The sequence below is a fragment of the Megalops cyprinoides genome, chromosome 16 (assembly GCF_013368585.1).
Source record: "Megalops cyprinoides isolate fMegCyp1 chromosome 16, fMegCyp1.pri, whole genome shotgun sequence".
Taxonomy (NCBI): domain Eukaryota; kingdom Metazoa; phylum Chordata; class Actinopteri; order Elopiformes; family Megalopidae; genus Megalops; species Megalops cyprinoides.
Window position 1 is genome coordinate 25,542,562 of NC_050598.1, and position 12,219 is coordinate 25,554,780.

At 48.7% G+C, this 12,219-nt stretch overlaps 1 long non-coding RNA gene across 1 annotated transcript; it reads right to left on the reverse strand.

Annotated features, from left to right (window-relative positions):
- Window positions 1–206: 206 nt before the first annotated feature.
- LOC118790749 lies at window positions 207–11,157 on the reverse strand. The gene is made up of 3 exons (XR_005005520.1): window positions 11,097–11,157; window positions 4,702–4,753; window positions 207–290 (listed from the first exon to the last, which is right to left on the reverse strand). It is a non-coding gene; the product is annotated as an uncharacterized LOC118790749 (long non-coding RNA).
- Between the last annotated feature and the right edge of the window lie 1,062 nt (window positions 11,158–12,219).

Here is a 12,219-nt window from a genome sequence, read left to right on the forward strand (position 1 = left end):
TCCTGACAATAAGAGACCAATCATTTGAGAGATTGTCGAGGATGCCCCATTCTTACGAAATTGCATGCTCTTTAAGCGCATGCATGCACGCACATACCACATCTCACCTGTCATGTATAGCTGACCTATATTACAGTCGGAAAAGAAAACCTTAACAAGCCCTCAGCTCCCCCAAATTCAGGAAAGGCAGAGAGACCTACCTGTCATGCTACCCTGAGCTTGACCTTTGCCCACATCACCGCGATGACTTCACCAACACGCCCAATCCGGGGGCCCTCAGCAGGAGGGGGCTGTCATGACGTCAGAAACAGAGGGGGAAAAAGCCAGTTGAATCCAACAGTGCCGGCACATTCTGTCCCCGCAGAGGAACCACGACAGAAGAACAAGGCGTTTTTTTTGGTTCACTTAAGGATGTTATTTGTATCACTGTACATGAACGATGCAGCCCGCTACAAAATGACACGGTGACACTGACTGGAGACTTAAGATCTGTGATTAGTGTTTGCACGTGTCTTTATATTATGTATTGTTGTTGTCGTTTTTAGCATCTGTTCCGTTTGGAGCGGAGACACGTTTGGCTTTTGGGGTTACACACAGATTAGTTACGGGCACAACCCCACAGGGAGGTAGCTCAGCCTAACCTGGTCCCCGTCTCGAAACACAGAGGCCGCAACAACACCCTTTCATCCAAGAGCCAGAACTGAAATGAAAGGTTCTGCCGACTTTCTGTGACCTCAAATGGCTTATTGATTTCTGCAAAAAGAGGCTCGGCGTACCCGCTGGCTCTCATTTGTGTTTTGTTTTTTTTTTTTTGTCAGTGGTTTTTTTTTTCTGTTCTTATTGTTGTTATCATTGGGAGTGTCTTCTTTTCCCTCCTTCAAATGTTCAAGGCCATTGCTGCTGCAGTATTACATTATGTTAAATCGCTGTTTTCAATTTGTCATTGAAAAAAAATTACTAACAAAATTAAACGCATGAAATGCGCCACCATAAATAAAAACTAGATCGCCGAACATGAAAGTGCCGTTTCAAAACCCCGCCATAGCCGTTTGGCCAAAAGGGTTACAAGCAGTGGTTTTTAATCCCCCCCCCCCCCCCCCCCCCAGCCACCCCACACTCACAAAGACCTCTCTTCAATAATAATCTGTCAAGTCCCTGGCTCCCAGGCCTGTGCTTTTGATTGTCACCCCATTGTCATATTGCCTATCGACTTGTTAGATTAAACAAAATTTCACATGTCAATTAAATGAGTGTTGCCCCAGTGATTAGCAGATCCCACTAATTGTTCCCCCCCCCCCCTCCTCCTCCTCCTCCCCCCCAACCCCCCCTTCCTCTCTCGCCATTTTCCACATGGAAGAACAGGAAGCGGGGGCTTTGTCTCTCAGGCCTGAACCCCGGGCCCCGTAAGACATGTCAAAGATGTTTCTGTGCTGCCTCCTCCAGCCCACCCCGGCCCATTTAGGGTTCAGTGGAGCTGGGGTGGGGTGGTGATGGAAGTGGCAGTAGTGATGGTAGTGATGGTAGTGATGATAGTGAAGCGGTAGTGACCGTGTTGTTGGTGGTGGTGGGCAGGCTCGGTGTATTTAGACAAACTATGTATGTATGTAGACATCGAGATAAAAGGAGACAACTGGGGGTGCACTGAGGTCTGTCTGGGGGTGCGATGCGCCCCTAAGCACCCCCATAGCACCGTCCCTGGTGGTGTGGGGGGGTCAGTTTCCAGGGAACCCGTTCCTAATTTGGGAGGCTCACCGACGGAGGGAGCGGAGAGGTGTGCAAGCGTTCGTCGGATGGGCTCTCCCGCGCGCGCTCCTCTCCGCACGCTCCCACACGTGCACCCACACCGATAATTACCAAACCAGCCCTCCAGAGGCACAACAGCCACAAAAGACAGGGCCCCTAACCGCTTTAGACAAGGGCCAAGGCACTCCCAAGGCCCACTCTGCCCACAGCCCCTTTTTGTCTCTTTCTTTCCGGGCATGTGTTTGTTTTGCCCCGCTCGAATGAACTCCGTCTCCCAATCAATCCCCCCCCCCCCCCGTTTTCCTCCGTCTCCATCCAACGAAAGGCGATCGAAGCGGTCGGACGGTCTGGGGGAAAAGGGCAAAAAAACGTGGGACACCTTGCTCATTTTCAAAAAAGGCACCGACGCCAGAAAAAGACTGGCAAAAAAAAAAAAAATCTGGCAAAATGTCTTTCTTTTTTTAATTACTCGACCCCAATTACGTGGACATGAAACAGTGGGGACGGCCGAAAGGAAGAGGAGAGCAACGGTTGCTTTGAGAGTCTATAAACATGACCCTGCCTCTGTTATTAGTCTGAAGCCCGTCTCAAACGGACGCCTCCTGAACTGCTGGCAGAAGATAAATAGAGACACCAGAAGAACGCATGGGAGGCTCCCTCAACAATGGGGACATCTCGCTGGGCTGGGACCCCTAGTTTTTTTTTGTTTTTTTTTTTTACTTACTCCAGATTCAACTTAATGCCGGTGCCTTATCGGGGCCAAACTTGCCGGAGGTCTCCTTTCACACAGGGTACAAAGGCAAAGGAAACCTGCTCTGTCTATTGAGCAGAAGCAGCAGTGCAGTGAGGTGACACACTGGCCCACTAAAGCAGGAATGTTTTGTGTGTGTGTGTGTGTGTGTCTGTGTGTGTGTGTGTGTATGCGTGTGTGTGTGTGTGTGTGGGAGGGGGCCAACAGGGGGGCTGAGAGAGGCGGGGCGCAGACCCCTAGCCTGACCTCCTTGGCCTTGTTCTGGACACAGCCAGACGAAGCAGACCGAGTTGCCTGAGCTGCCCCCCTTTCTCGCGACCAGCCGGGGCGGTAGCCTCCAGATCAAAGAGAGGCTCTCCCAGCACCGTCACCATTACAAACACTCAAGCTCTGCCCCCCCGCAAGGGTCACAGCTCATGCGAGCGTGAGAGCCGGCGCGCGTGCGAGCGTGTGTGTGTGTGTGTGTGCAGCCAGGCGTGCACGCGTGTGTGGATGTGTAGCGTGGATGCGTGCACGGGCGAGTGAGCGGGAGAGAGTACTCTGCCTGTTTCCCATCGAGGCTATCAGCCAGCACCAGCCCCGCGTGCTCGGCGCGGTAACTCTGGGCAAACAGGCGCTTCTCATGCGAGGCACGAACACAGGGTGGAAAAGACCCCAGCAGAGACAGAACTGGGCTGAGTAAAACCGTCGACCCATCAAAATGTGACGTATTAACTCCCAGGAACATGGCTTCTAGGCATCACAACTGCACATTGAAGGACCTGTTTTACCAAATGCTCTGCTAAGACTAAGGCGTGCAACTGAGGTTTTCTCCCCCTGAGATCAGCTTTACAAATCAAATTTTATTTGGTTTACTACTGTGTTAACTTCCACAAAGCACTTCAAAAAAAACAACAGAATAAAAAAAGACAAATACTTAAGGATCCCGTTAATATTTCAGACTCCAATTAAAATGAACTAGCTGTTCATTAAAAAATAAACGCCGCCACTCCCAAATACAAATTAAAATGACAATTTCACAGAGTAAAATCTCCACGGCTCAGAAAAAAATATATTGGTGAAAGGACATGCTCCAGTCAATGAGGGTAGGCTGGGCTTGAGAGCCACCTCCGCTCCAGTGACTCACAACGAAATAAATAAATAAACACACACCCCCCCCCCCCCACCTCTATGTTGAACAAACCAATGAGCTGTAGCCTTTGGAGTGATGCACCACTTAAAGCAGCCCTCATTGTCTTTCACTGAGGGAAGAATCCCAGAGAGTGGATACTGCCAACAGCCATTGCACTTCTGCTCGAGTGAACAAGAAGAGGTCGGGAAGGGAAGGGTGGGAGGGCGTCTGGAAGGGGGCTTCCAGCTTCCATGGTAACAGTGAAGTTCAGGTCCCGCGGAGCAGTCGGGCGGGGTTTGGGGGGGGGGGGGTTGGGGGGCATGGGATTCAGAAAAACTCTGGATGGTTTGAGTCTGAGTCTGTGCGGGATAGCCTACAGCTGGAACATGGAGTGTCCGGGGTGGGTGGGGTAGGGTTTGGGACGGGGTGACCGAAGAGCTGCCTGTTATTAAATAAATAATGCAGTGAGGGGCCTCTGGGATCCTGGTTTGGGGGGGGCGGGGGCGGGGGGTTGATGGGGAGGTGATCGTCAGCTGGCACTAATTGAAAGTGGCGCGGTGATCTGATGAAACTCCGGGGACACTTTTGGTTTGTCACAGTGTATAAAGGCCTCCAATTCAAGGGTGGCTGCCCTCATAGCAGAGTTAATTAATGCACAGCTCGGTACAAACTGCCGCGGATGGAGGCCGTTGGGGGCGGAAGGGAGGGAGCCGTGGTGTCCATGTTAATGCTGCATGGCGCTGAACCACGACTCCACGACATGTTAAATACAGCCTCATTCTGCAACCCAGGCTGCACTTAACGATTGACAGACACATACAGTTGCACGTGTGTGTTGTGTTGTGCCAGCAGTCTGCAATCTATTGGTATACACAGGGCCAGCGCTATGGGGTGCTTAGGGGTGCACCGCCAGACGGACCTCAGTGCACCCCCAGTTGTCTCTTTATTATTATTATGTTTTTTAAGATACGACGTTTTGTGCCTGACCTCCCCTCCTGTGGATTGCAAGTACACCCCTCCGTATTTTCTCTGGACGCCAAGCCTGGGCATACAAGGAGAAAGTATGAAGAGGACTTAATCAATGGTTTTCTCATACCTTCTTCCGGTCGCTACCCCTCACTTGCACAGAGATCAATGTAGGCCAGCATCTGGAAAATATAATACAAAAGCACATCAGCATAGCGTCCTCTGACTGATTCAGAGTAGCATGGTAAAGAAACACTGCCCTCCTCTATAGTATTCAATGGCTCATAAATATTAATCTGTATTCCTGGAGGACTGCATGGTGCTACTGTATTTTTACATTTACATATGTTAACAAGAGCACACAGGAGCACTTGTTAAGTAACATTTTTGCTTATGAGGAAAAACTAGTCTTTGCTTGTGACCTGACTAGAAACTAGAAAAAAACACAGACTTCAGTAAAGTGGCTTCAGTTGAAAGTGATTAGAACTGAGGAATTTAGGGATTTGGACCAAAAATTAGCATACATATGGTCACTGGGGATTTGTTTTGACATTTGTCTATTGTCCCTCTTGCTCGGAGCTGCACGCTAAAAATTGAGGGGTCAAAGACCATTTCTTGATCAGACAGGACAGAGAAAGGCCTGCATGCACGCTGTCAGAATGTGACCAGACAGACAGTTTAATCAGAGCACGGTGGAAACAAACTTTTGGCCCAGTCAGTCTTCGTCAGGCCACACGATCAATCAATTATCTTTCCCACTCAGGCCCTCCTCTTGTGCCCCTAAATGGATGTGCATTTTGCATAGGGGAATATGTTTCATGTCGATCAACACAAAACCCCCAAACAGAAAGAAGCGCGGTGTCTATGAGGGCAATGGACAGCCATGCTCATCAATGTGACTAAACCCAGCTGAACTAAACACATTTCTTCACTCTCAGTGCTATTTTATTCTCTCCGCGCCGCCAAATTCTTCACTCTCATCACTTTCGCTTTGCCACTGCACAGCTGAAAGAACCGCAGGCGCCTTTCGAAAGTACGAGGAACAACATACACGGCCAGGGAGGAAGCATGACTGAGGCGTCTGCCCTGTCATCACCCAACTCACCACTCGCTGCTGCTTCAGCTGCGCAGCCAGGCCAGCACGGACTCGGCTGCGCAGTCTCGGATCGGGCCTGGCCATTCGCTGCCAGCCTCTGCAGCCTGCTCCCGCTCATGCCGAGAGGGGTGGTGGGCTCGCGTGGCATTCCACACACGCCAGCCAGCCCCCGACGTTAGAATTACTGCCGGCCTTTATGGCGCTATCAATTCGGGGCTGCAAAACGCTGTGATTTACGCGCGTGTACTAAAAACAGCTTGACACAAACAAACAAATTAAAACCCAGGCATCTAATCCCCTCCGAAACGAGCCAGTATGTGGCGGATTTATTGAAGTGTTAAATGAAAGCATTTTGTGTGATGCAAATTGCTGCTATTACACACATAAATTCATTGCTGTAAGAATACATTGAATGAATTAACTGACACCACGGGACTCGGAGGACCAAGAGGCCCCTCCCTAAGCCTCCCAGCCTGCGGAACCAGGGCCGTGGGCCCACAGGCCCAGCTGCCTGTGTACAGCAGGCCTCTCCTGTCTATCTTCAAGGTGTGAAGCCTACCCAGAGAGTCACTAAATCAAATTAAGAGAGGGGTGGGGGGAATCCATTTGCATTGTAAATGCACCATGAAAAATCCTGTTTGGCTGCTGGAAGGGGTGCGGAGTGGGCCACTGACTGGTCCGGGGGGATCCCTGCTTCTGAGAGCCCCGCACTCACTACACCCCCCCCCCCCCCCCCCCCCCCCCCCCGGGGAGTGCGCCACCCCCTGACCTCCTCCACCAGGGGGGTCAAAGGGAATTTAACACAAGGGTCCCAGATTCCTCCAAGGTGATAATTGCCGTTTCTCCCAGCAGGGGGCTGTCGGATGGAGGGTAAACAGGCAATGCCCCCCCCCCCCCCCCCCCCCCCTTAAAAAAAAAAAAACACACACACACACACATACAGCTGCTGCCCATGAATTATGGCATCAAGTGTAAAACAGACAGCGCGTGTCACCCACTGCACCAACCAGGGCTTTACTGAATCCCACTCAACAGCCCAATTAATGCAGCTGTTACCCTGGGGATGTAACACTAGTCACTTCTAGCAGTGTCCAGCAAAGTGCTTCTGAAAAGATTTTTTTTAAGCCGCAGTTTATTAAAAATCATGACCAAGGCCATTTTTCTGCCAGCATCAGGTCGGCCTAATTATTCCCTTCAATCATCTCTCTATCCCCCCTCTGGGAAGGCGTCAGCGGAGGGTGATGGATGGCCAGTGACAGCCAATGGGATACCCTTCATTTATCCAGACCTGACTGTCAGCCTGCTGCTGGACCCCCACCAGCACAGACCTGGTCAGGTGATCAGAACCTGCAGGAGGCCCAAACCTCTCACTTCACCCCTCCTCATAAGCATAGCCTTTTACCCTCTACTCTCCTCCACCACTGCAAAGCCAGCAACTTTGGTCCACTGCAATGCCTCAGTGTCCTAAGCTTTGAGAGGCAAATTTAAGCAAGTGTCACTTTCCCTCTACGGGGCCAATTCACTCCTATTGCACTTCAGTTTGTCCTTAACTTTGAAAGTTGTCTAAAAGAAAGTATTTCATATACAGAACTGTCTACCAGTTCCAGTGACAGATGAACTCTGTCAGTGCCGCCTCAGCTGTACTGTTCAAAGTTAAGGACAAACTGCGATTCGGCTGGAAAGCGACGATCACCATACCAAAAACAAGCTATAAAACAAAGTAAAAGAGACACTGTGACATCATCTTAAAAGAGCGGCTTCAGCTTGGCCCCCGTGTGTCCCTTCCTCCGCCGTCCGCGCTAGTAGCGAGGGCATTGCTTTAAAAGGGAAGGTATTTTCCCATCTGCCCCGGCGCTCTTTATTCTGCCCACATGTGGTTTCCTCCCGCCCCGCGCCGAGGGCTCCGGGGTTATAAAAGCGGAGGTGGTGATTAAGAGAGAGGAATAATGGCCTCCACAAAACCTGGAATGTATTTAACTGCTACGGCAGCTTGGGAATATTTCTCAGCTGAACATCATTAATATCTGGAATCATTTCACCGTTCAGGGGGCAGACGCATGTTTCGACTTATTAGGCCTCGGGACGGCAGCTCTTAGTGCATCCGTAACCCTTGGAACCCCCTCGGCTTGTTATCCCTCACGGCAGACAAAGCGACAGAGAAAGACTCGGGAAAATAGTCCAAAGCTGTGAGATTGTGAGATCTCTTCATTTCAGAGGAGGCAGGGAGACTGGGAAATGACACTAACTAATGTTTTCTGGCAGGCACTGGCCACTGGTAAAAGGTGCTTTAAGGGCATCATCGGCCAGCGTTTGTTGGATATATTTGACTTTATTGACTTTACCTCCATTCGGCTACTGACCTATAATTATTCTGCTAGGGTTTTTCTGACCCGACTCTCTGATCTGACACAGTCTTCATTCATTGGACAGTAGATAACAAGCAGATAAATAAAATGCATGACCCCCCCCCCCCCCCCACTCACTCACACACATGCACATGCGCGCACACACACACACACACACACACACACACACAATGCAAGCCCCTAAAATCAGAGCACACCCAGGGCCCATCACTTTGCTCATTTCAGTAGCTTCATGCCTTTTTAGAGCGGGGGCTTTATCTGGGATTTCACATGCCTTCCCAGACTGCCACTTGACATCCTTTAGCCCAGCTGACAGCAATCAGGCCGGGCAGCAGTCTTCTGGAGACTCAACGCCGCACCTTGATTTGTGCACAGAGCTACTGGTGAAGCTAAGCCCTGATAATTGCAGGTCAGAACCTGCCCCCCTTCTGCCCCTCTAACACACACACACACCCGAGCTAAAGGAGCGTGTGTGTGTGCGGGTGTGCAAGAGTGGGGGGTGGTTGGGGGGGTGAGGGGGGGGGGTCATGTATTTTATTTATCTGCTTGCTAAGTTGTTATTGCCTCTGCATGATATGTGTGTGTGTGTGTGTGTGTGTGCGCCTGCTTGTATGTGAGTGTTTCTCTAATTGACAAGCAAGCAAAAATTTCTTCAAAAGTTTCCAATAAATATCCTGCCCGTAATTTTAAACACCTGCTCATTAAATGCTCAGGAATGCTGAATGAAACCGAGTTTTGGTAGCGAGCATTTTTTTTTTTTTTCCTCTTTTTCTTTTTCCTTTTTTTTTAAATGCCGTCTGTCTGGGTCTCACATCCAGACAGCGGGGTCTGTAATGGCTGTAACCAGGATTAGTCAGTTCAGGCAGAAAAGCCTGAAAATTGTAGAACTGCTGCAGAGCTTGCCCATTCAGCATCTCTTCCTGCACTGCAAACATCAATCTTTCATTCGATTTTGACACGCTAAAACATTTAACCGTTTGGCAAAGATGGTGAACAGGTACAGCAAATGCACATGTGCCCTTACAAACTCAAAGAATATCATACTGGATTCATTTAGCATTTGTCTCCTGACTACTAAATAAATGCTAACGTTATGTTTTTCAATAAGATCAAATTTTAATTAATTGTGGAGATCTCCCTGGTCTTGCGAAAGTATGCTTGCGAAGAATAAAATTAACACTAGCGTTTAACTGCGAGTTGAAATTAAGGACAAATGTTAAATTGAATCCAGCACACGGAGTATGAGGCAAATGGTGCAAAACAATTACAGCTATTCCAGTTCAACCATTTTGATGTTGACCGTGTAATACAGTAGGAAGCTCATTGGCTGCTGGGCGGAAAACCATTAGTATTCTCTGGGACTCCAGCCAATCAGATCGGATCCTTGATCCGCAAAAGACAGCTCAGAGCTGGTCCTCAGCAGCCGGACGACAACAACAACCCCGCTGCCCACCCCCCCCTCACCACGAGAAAGGGGCTCTTGAACTTGCTTCTGTGCTTGACCCCCAGGGGGATGAGATGACCAGGTGGGGGGGTTGCAGACGGAGCTGCTCTCTCTGGTTTCGATTCCCTAAACTCCTGCCGCTGCTGCACCTGTCAGCCATCAATAGACCCCCCTCCCAGGCCCTTTCAGCGCACTGAATATACAGCCATGCTGAATACCCCTGCTAGGCTAATTACTGCTCGCCGCTCTCATTAGGTCCCAGAATCCTCCATTTCTACCTGGGCTGACCTGAACACCCGCGGTCCAATCAGAGAAGGGCGGCAGTTGAGGCTGGTGCAGTGCTCAGGAAGATTAACACCCCCTCCCATTTTGTGCATGGACCTGAATGATGTAGCTGTAATCACTCTGGACACAGGAACAAGACCCATGCACTTAGCCCATAATTCAAGAATGCTGAAAAACGAAAGGAGACCTGTAATAATAAAAGTTAAAACATGCTGTAAAACTAACTGTTATATATCCACTGTTGTATATGAACAGCTTTGTGCTAAATGCGCGTTTTAAATTCTAATATATCTAATACCTAATACATTTCTAAAAGGCGGGTTTAGTGCAACAAAGCAACTCCACTGTGTGCAATGCATTAGACCAATCAACAGCAACTTCCCCCAATATTTACATGTTGATCTTTTTTACTCAGTTCTACTATCACTACATGACTGCCCAAATAACTGACATTGTTAATTTCCTATGAGGGCTAATGGATACAAACAGTGTAAACTTAAGTAAGGAACTTAAAAATATACACCGGGTACTTCCGTAACATTGTCAGCGCTGGAACTGCAATGGCTACTTTAAATGAACGTGATCAACTTCTAATGACATGTGACTGCCTGCATCCTGCAATTTTACCAACACTTGACGATGGGGATAATATGCATCATCCAGCCTTAACCATCGTATACCGCGCCTGCTGTTACGCCGACTGGTGTGCAGCTGCGTGTTTAAAAATGCGAGTTTTATTTACATATTAAATTAGCCCGACACTGGTCGGCGTAACTACAGCCGCAGTCAATACTAACAAGGCTGGAGGATAAACGACTGTTTAATTAATAACGGAATAAATGAATAACTTTGTCTTCAGAGCGTTTCGTCTGTTTTTCAAACAACAGAATATCACAAATCGTAGCAAGATAACAATGACGCCACCATAAAAGGGGGGAAACCCTTAGGTAACCACTTCAGCCGACGGCTGTCTCTCCTTTTTTCCCTCCTCCACACAACGGCAGTTGCACCAGCGATGCTGTCTAAGGTCGGAACCTCGGCAATTTTCGCCTTCGATCTCATTACAGTCCTGCCTTTGTCCCCCCTGCAGTTTAAAGCACCGTTTGTGGCTCGAGTCAGTCCCTGTGCGACAGACACCGTTGTGTTTGTTTCCACGTATCTCGGCTCTCGGCTGCATTACTGGCGTCAGCATAAAAGTGTGTCGTCGGTACTAAACTTGAAGGGGAATTATGTGACGGCGAGAAAAGCCTCAGTCAGCACGCGATTCACTCACTGACTCCCCCCTCTCGCGTCTCGGTCTGTGCGGGTCTATCCAGCGTTCACGAGCATCTCACCTGCCGTCCTTCATCTTTAGCATACCAGGTTCTGGACATTTCTGACTCACGGTCCTGCGACATATTTTTCAGTTTTGACCCGTTGATGTCACTTCCTGTGGATGTACCACATGAAATCCCCCAGCTTACGAAAAATCAAATATCACCGAATGGTCATTTCTTTCTGGGTCGCCCGGCCGAAGGAGTTCACAAGGTCACGTAGAGAGTATTGCGTAAGAGCGGCTCGCAGTAGTCTGTTGTCTGTCGCCCTGAGCGTTTATGAAATTTAAAGCGATATCCAGCATCCCAGCGCGAACATCTGATGACACTTGCGCATTATACTTTTATATAACCACTCTCCGATCCACTCTTTCCCTGTGCTATTACAGTGCCGAGATTTATTTCCTGATACGTCCTGCGCATTTCTCGCAAACTACGCTCTCTACTCTCAGACTTGAGCATTTCACTTAATCGTGTTATTTTTAAGGGGGCAATCCAGCCGTTACAGTTACGATTTTAGCGCCACGTAAGACTACAGAGGCTGCATTTGAGTTTAAAACCATTACGGTGTAAATAAAGGTCGCAAAAAGGATACACTTGAAGACTTAATGGCTGCATAAACAGACACTGTAATGTAGGTCTAAGAGGAACTTGAGTGAATTGTTGGACAATGTATTAACTGTAGGTAAATCTTTTTTGTTGTTGTGTGAACTGTTATGTCAATTTATTGCCCAAGAAGGGTAACAGGTGTCATTTATGTTGTCTTTGTGCCACTAAGTGCCACTATCAAAATTGCAGGTACAACGGTCACATCAGGAGCTGTGGAGATGACAGCATCGCCTTAGGCCGGCATTTAAGTGGCAAGCAAATTAATAATGAGACCCCAAGTGTATGTTCAACTTAACACTGAATCTCTTTCCCCTGGATTGGGAGAATGGTGTTCACAACATGAGAAACAGCAGACACATGTTGAGCACACCCGTCTGATCTCCCAAATGAAATACAGCTCTTACATTGCATTAAAGTTGCGTAGCAGACACAGTCATCCACAGTGCCTTGCATAGCTTACAATTTTTACATGTTGTCTGTTACACAGCTGGAAATTTTCTGAGGCTATTCGGTTTTAATAGCTTACCCAAACATA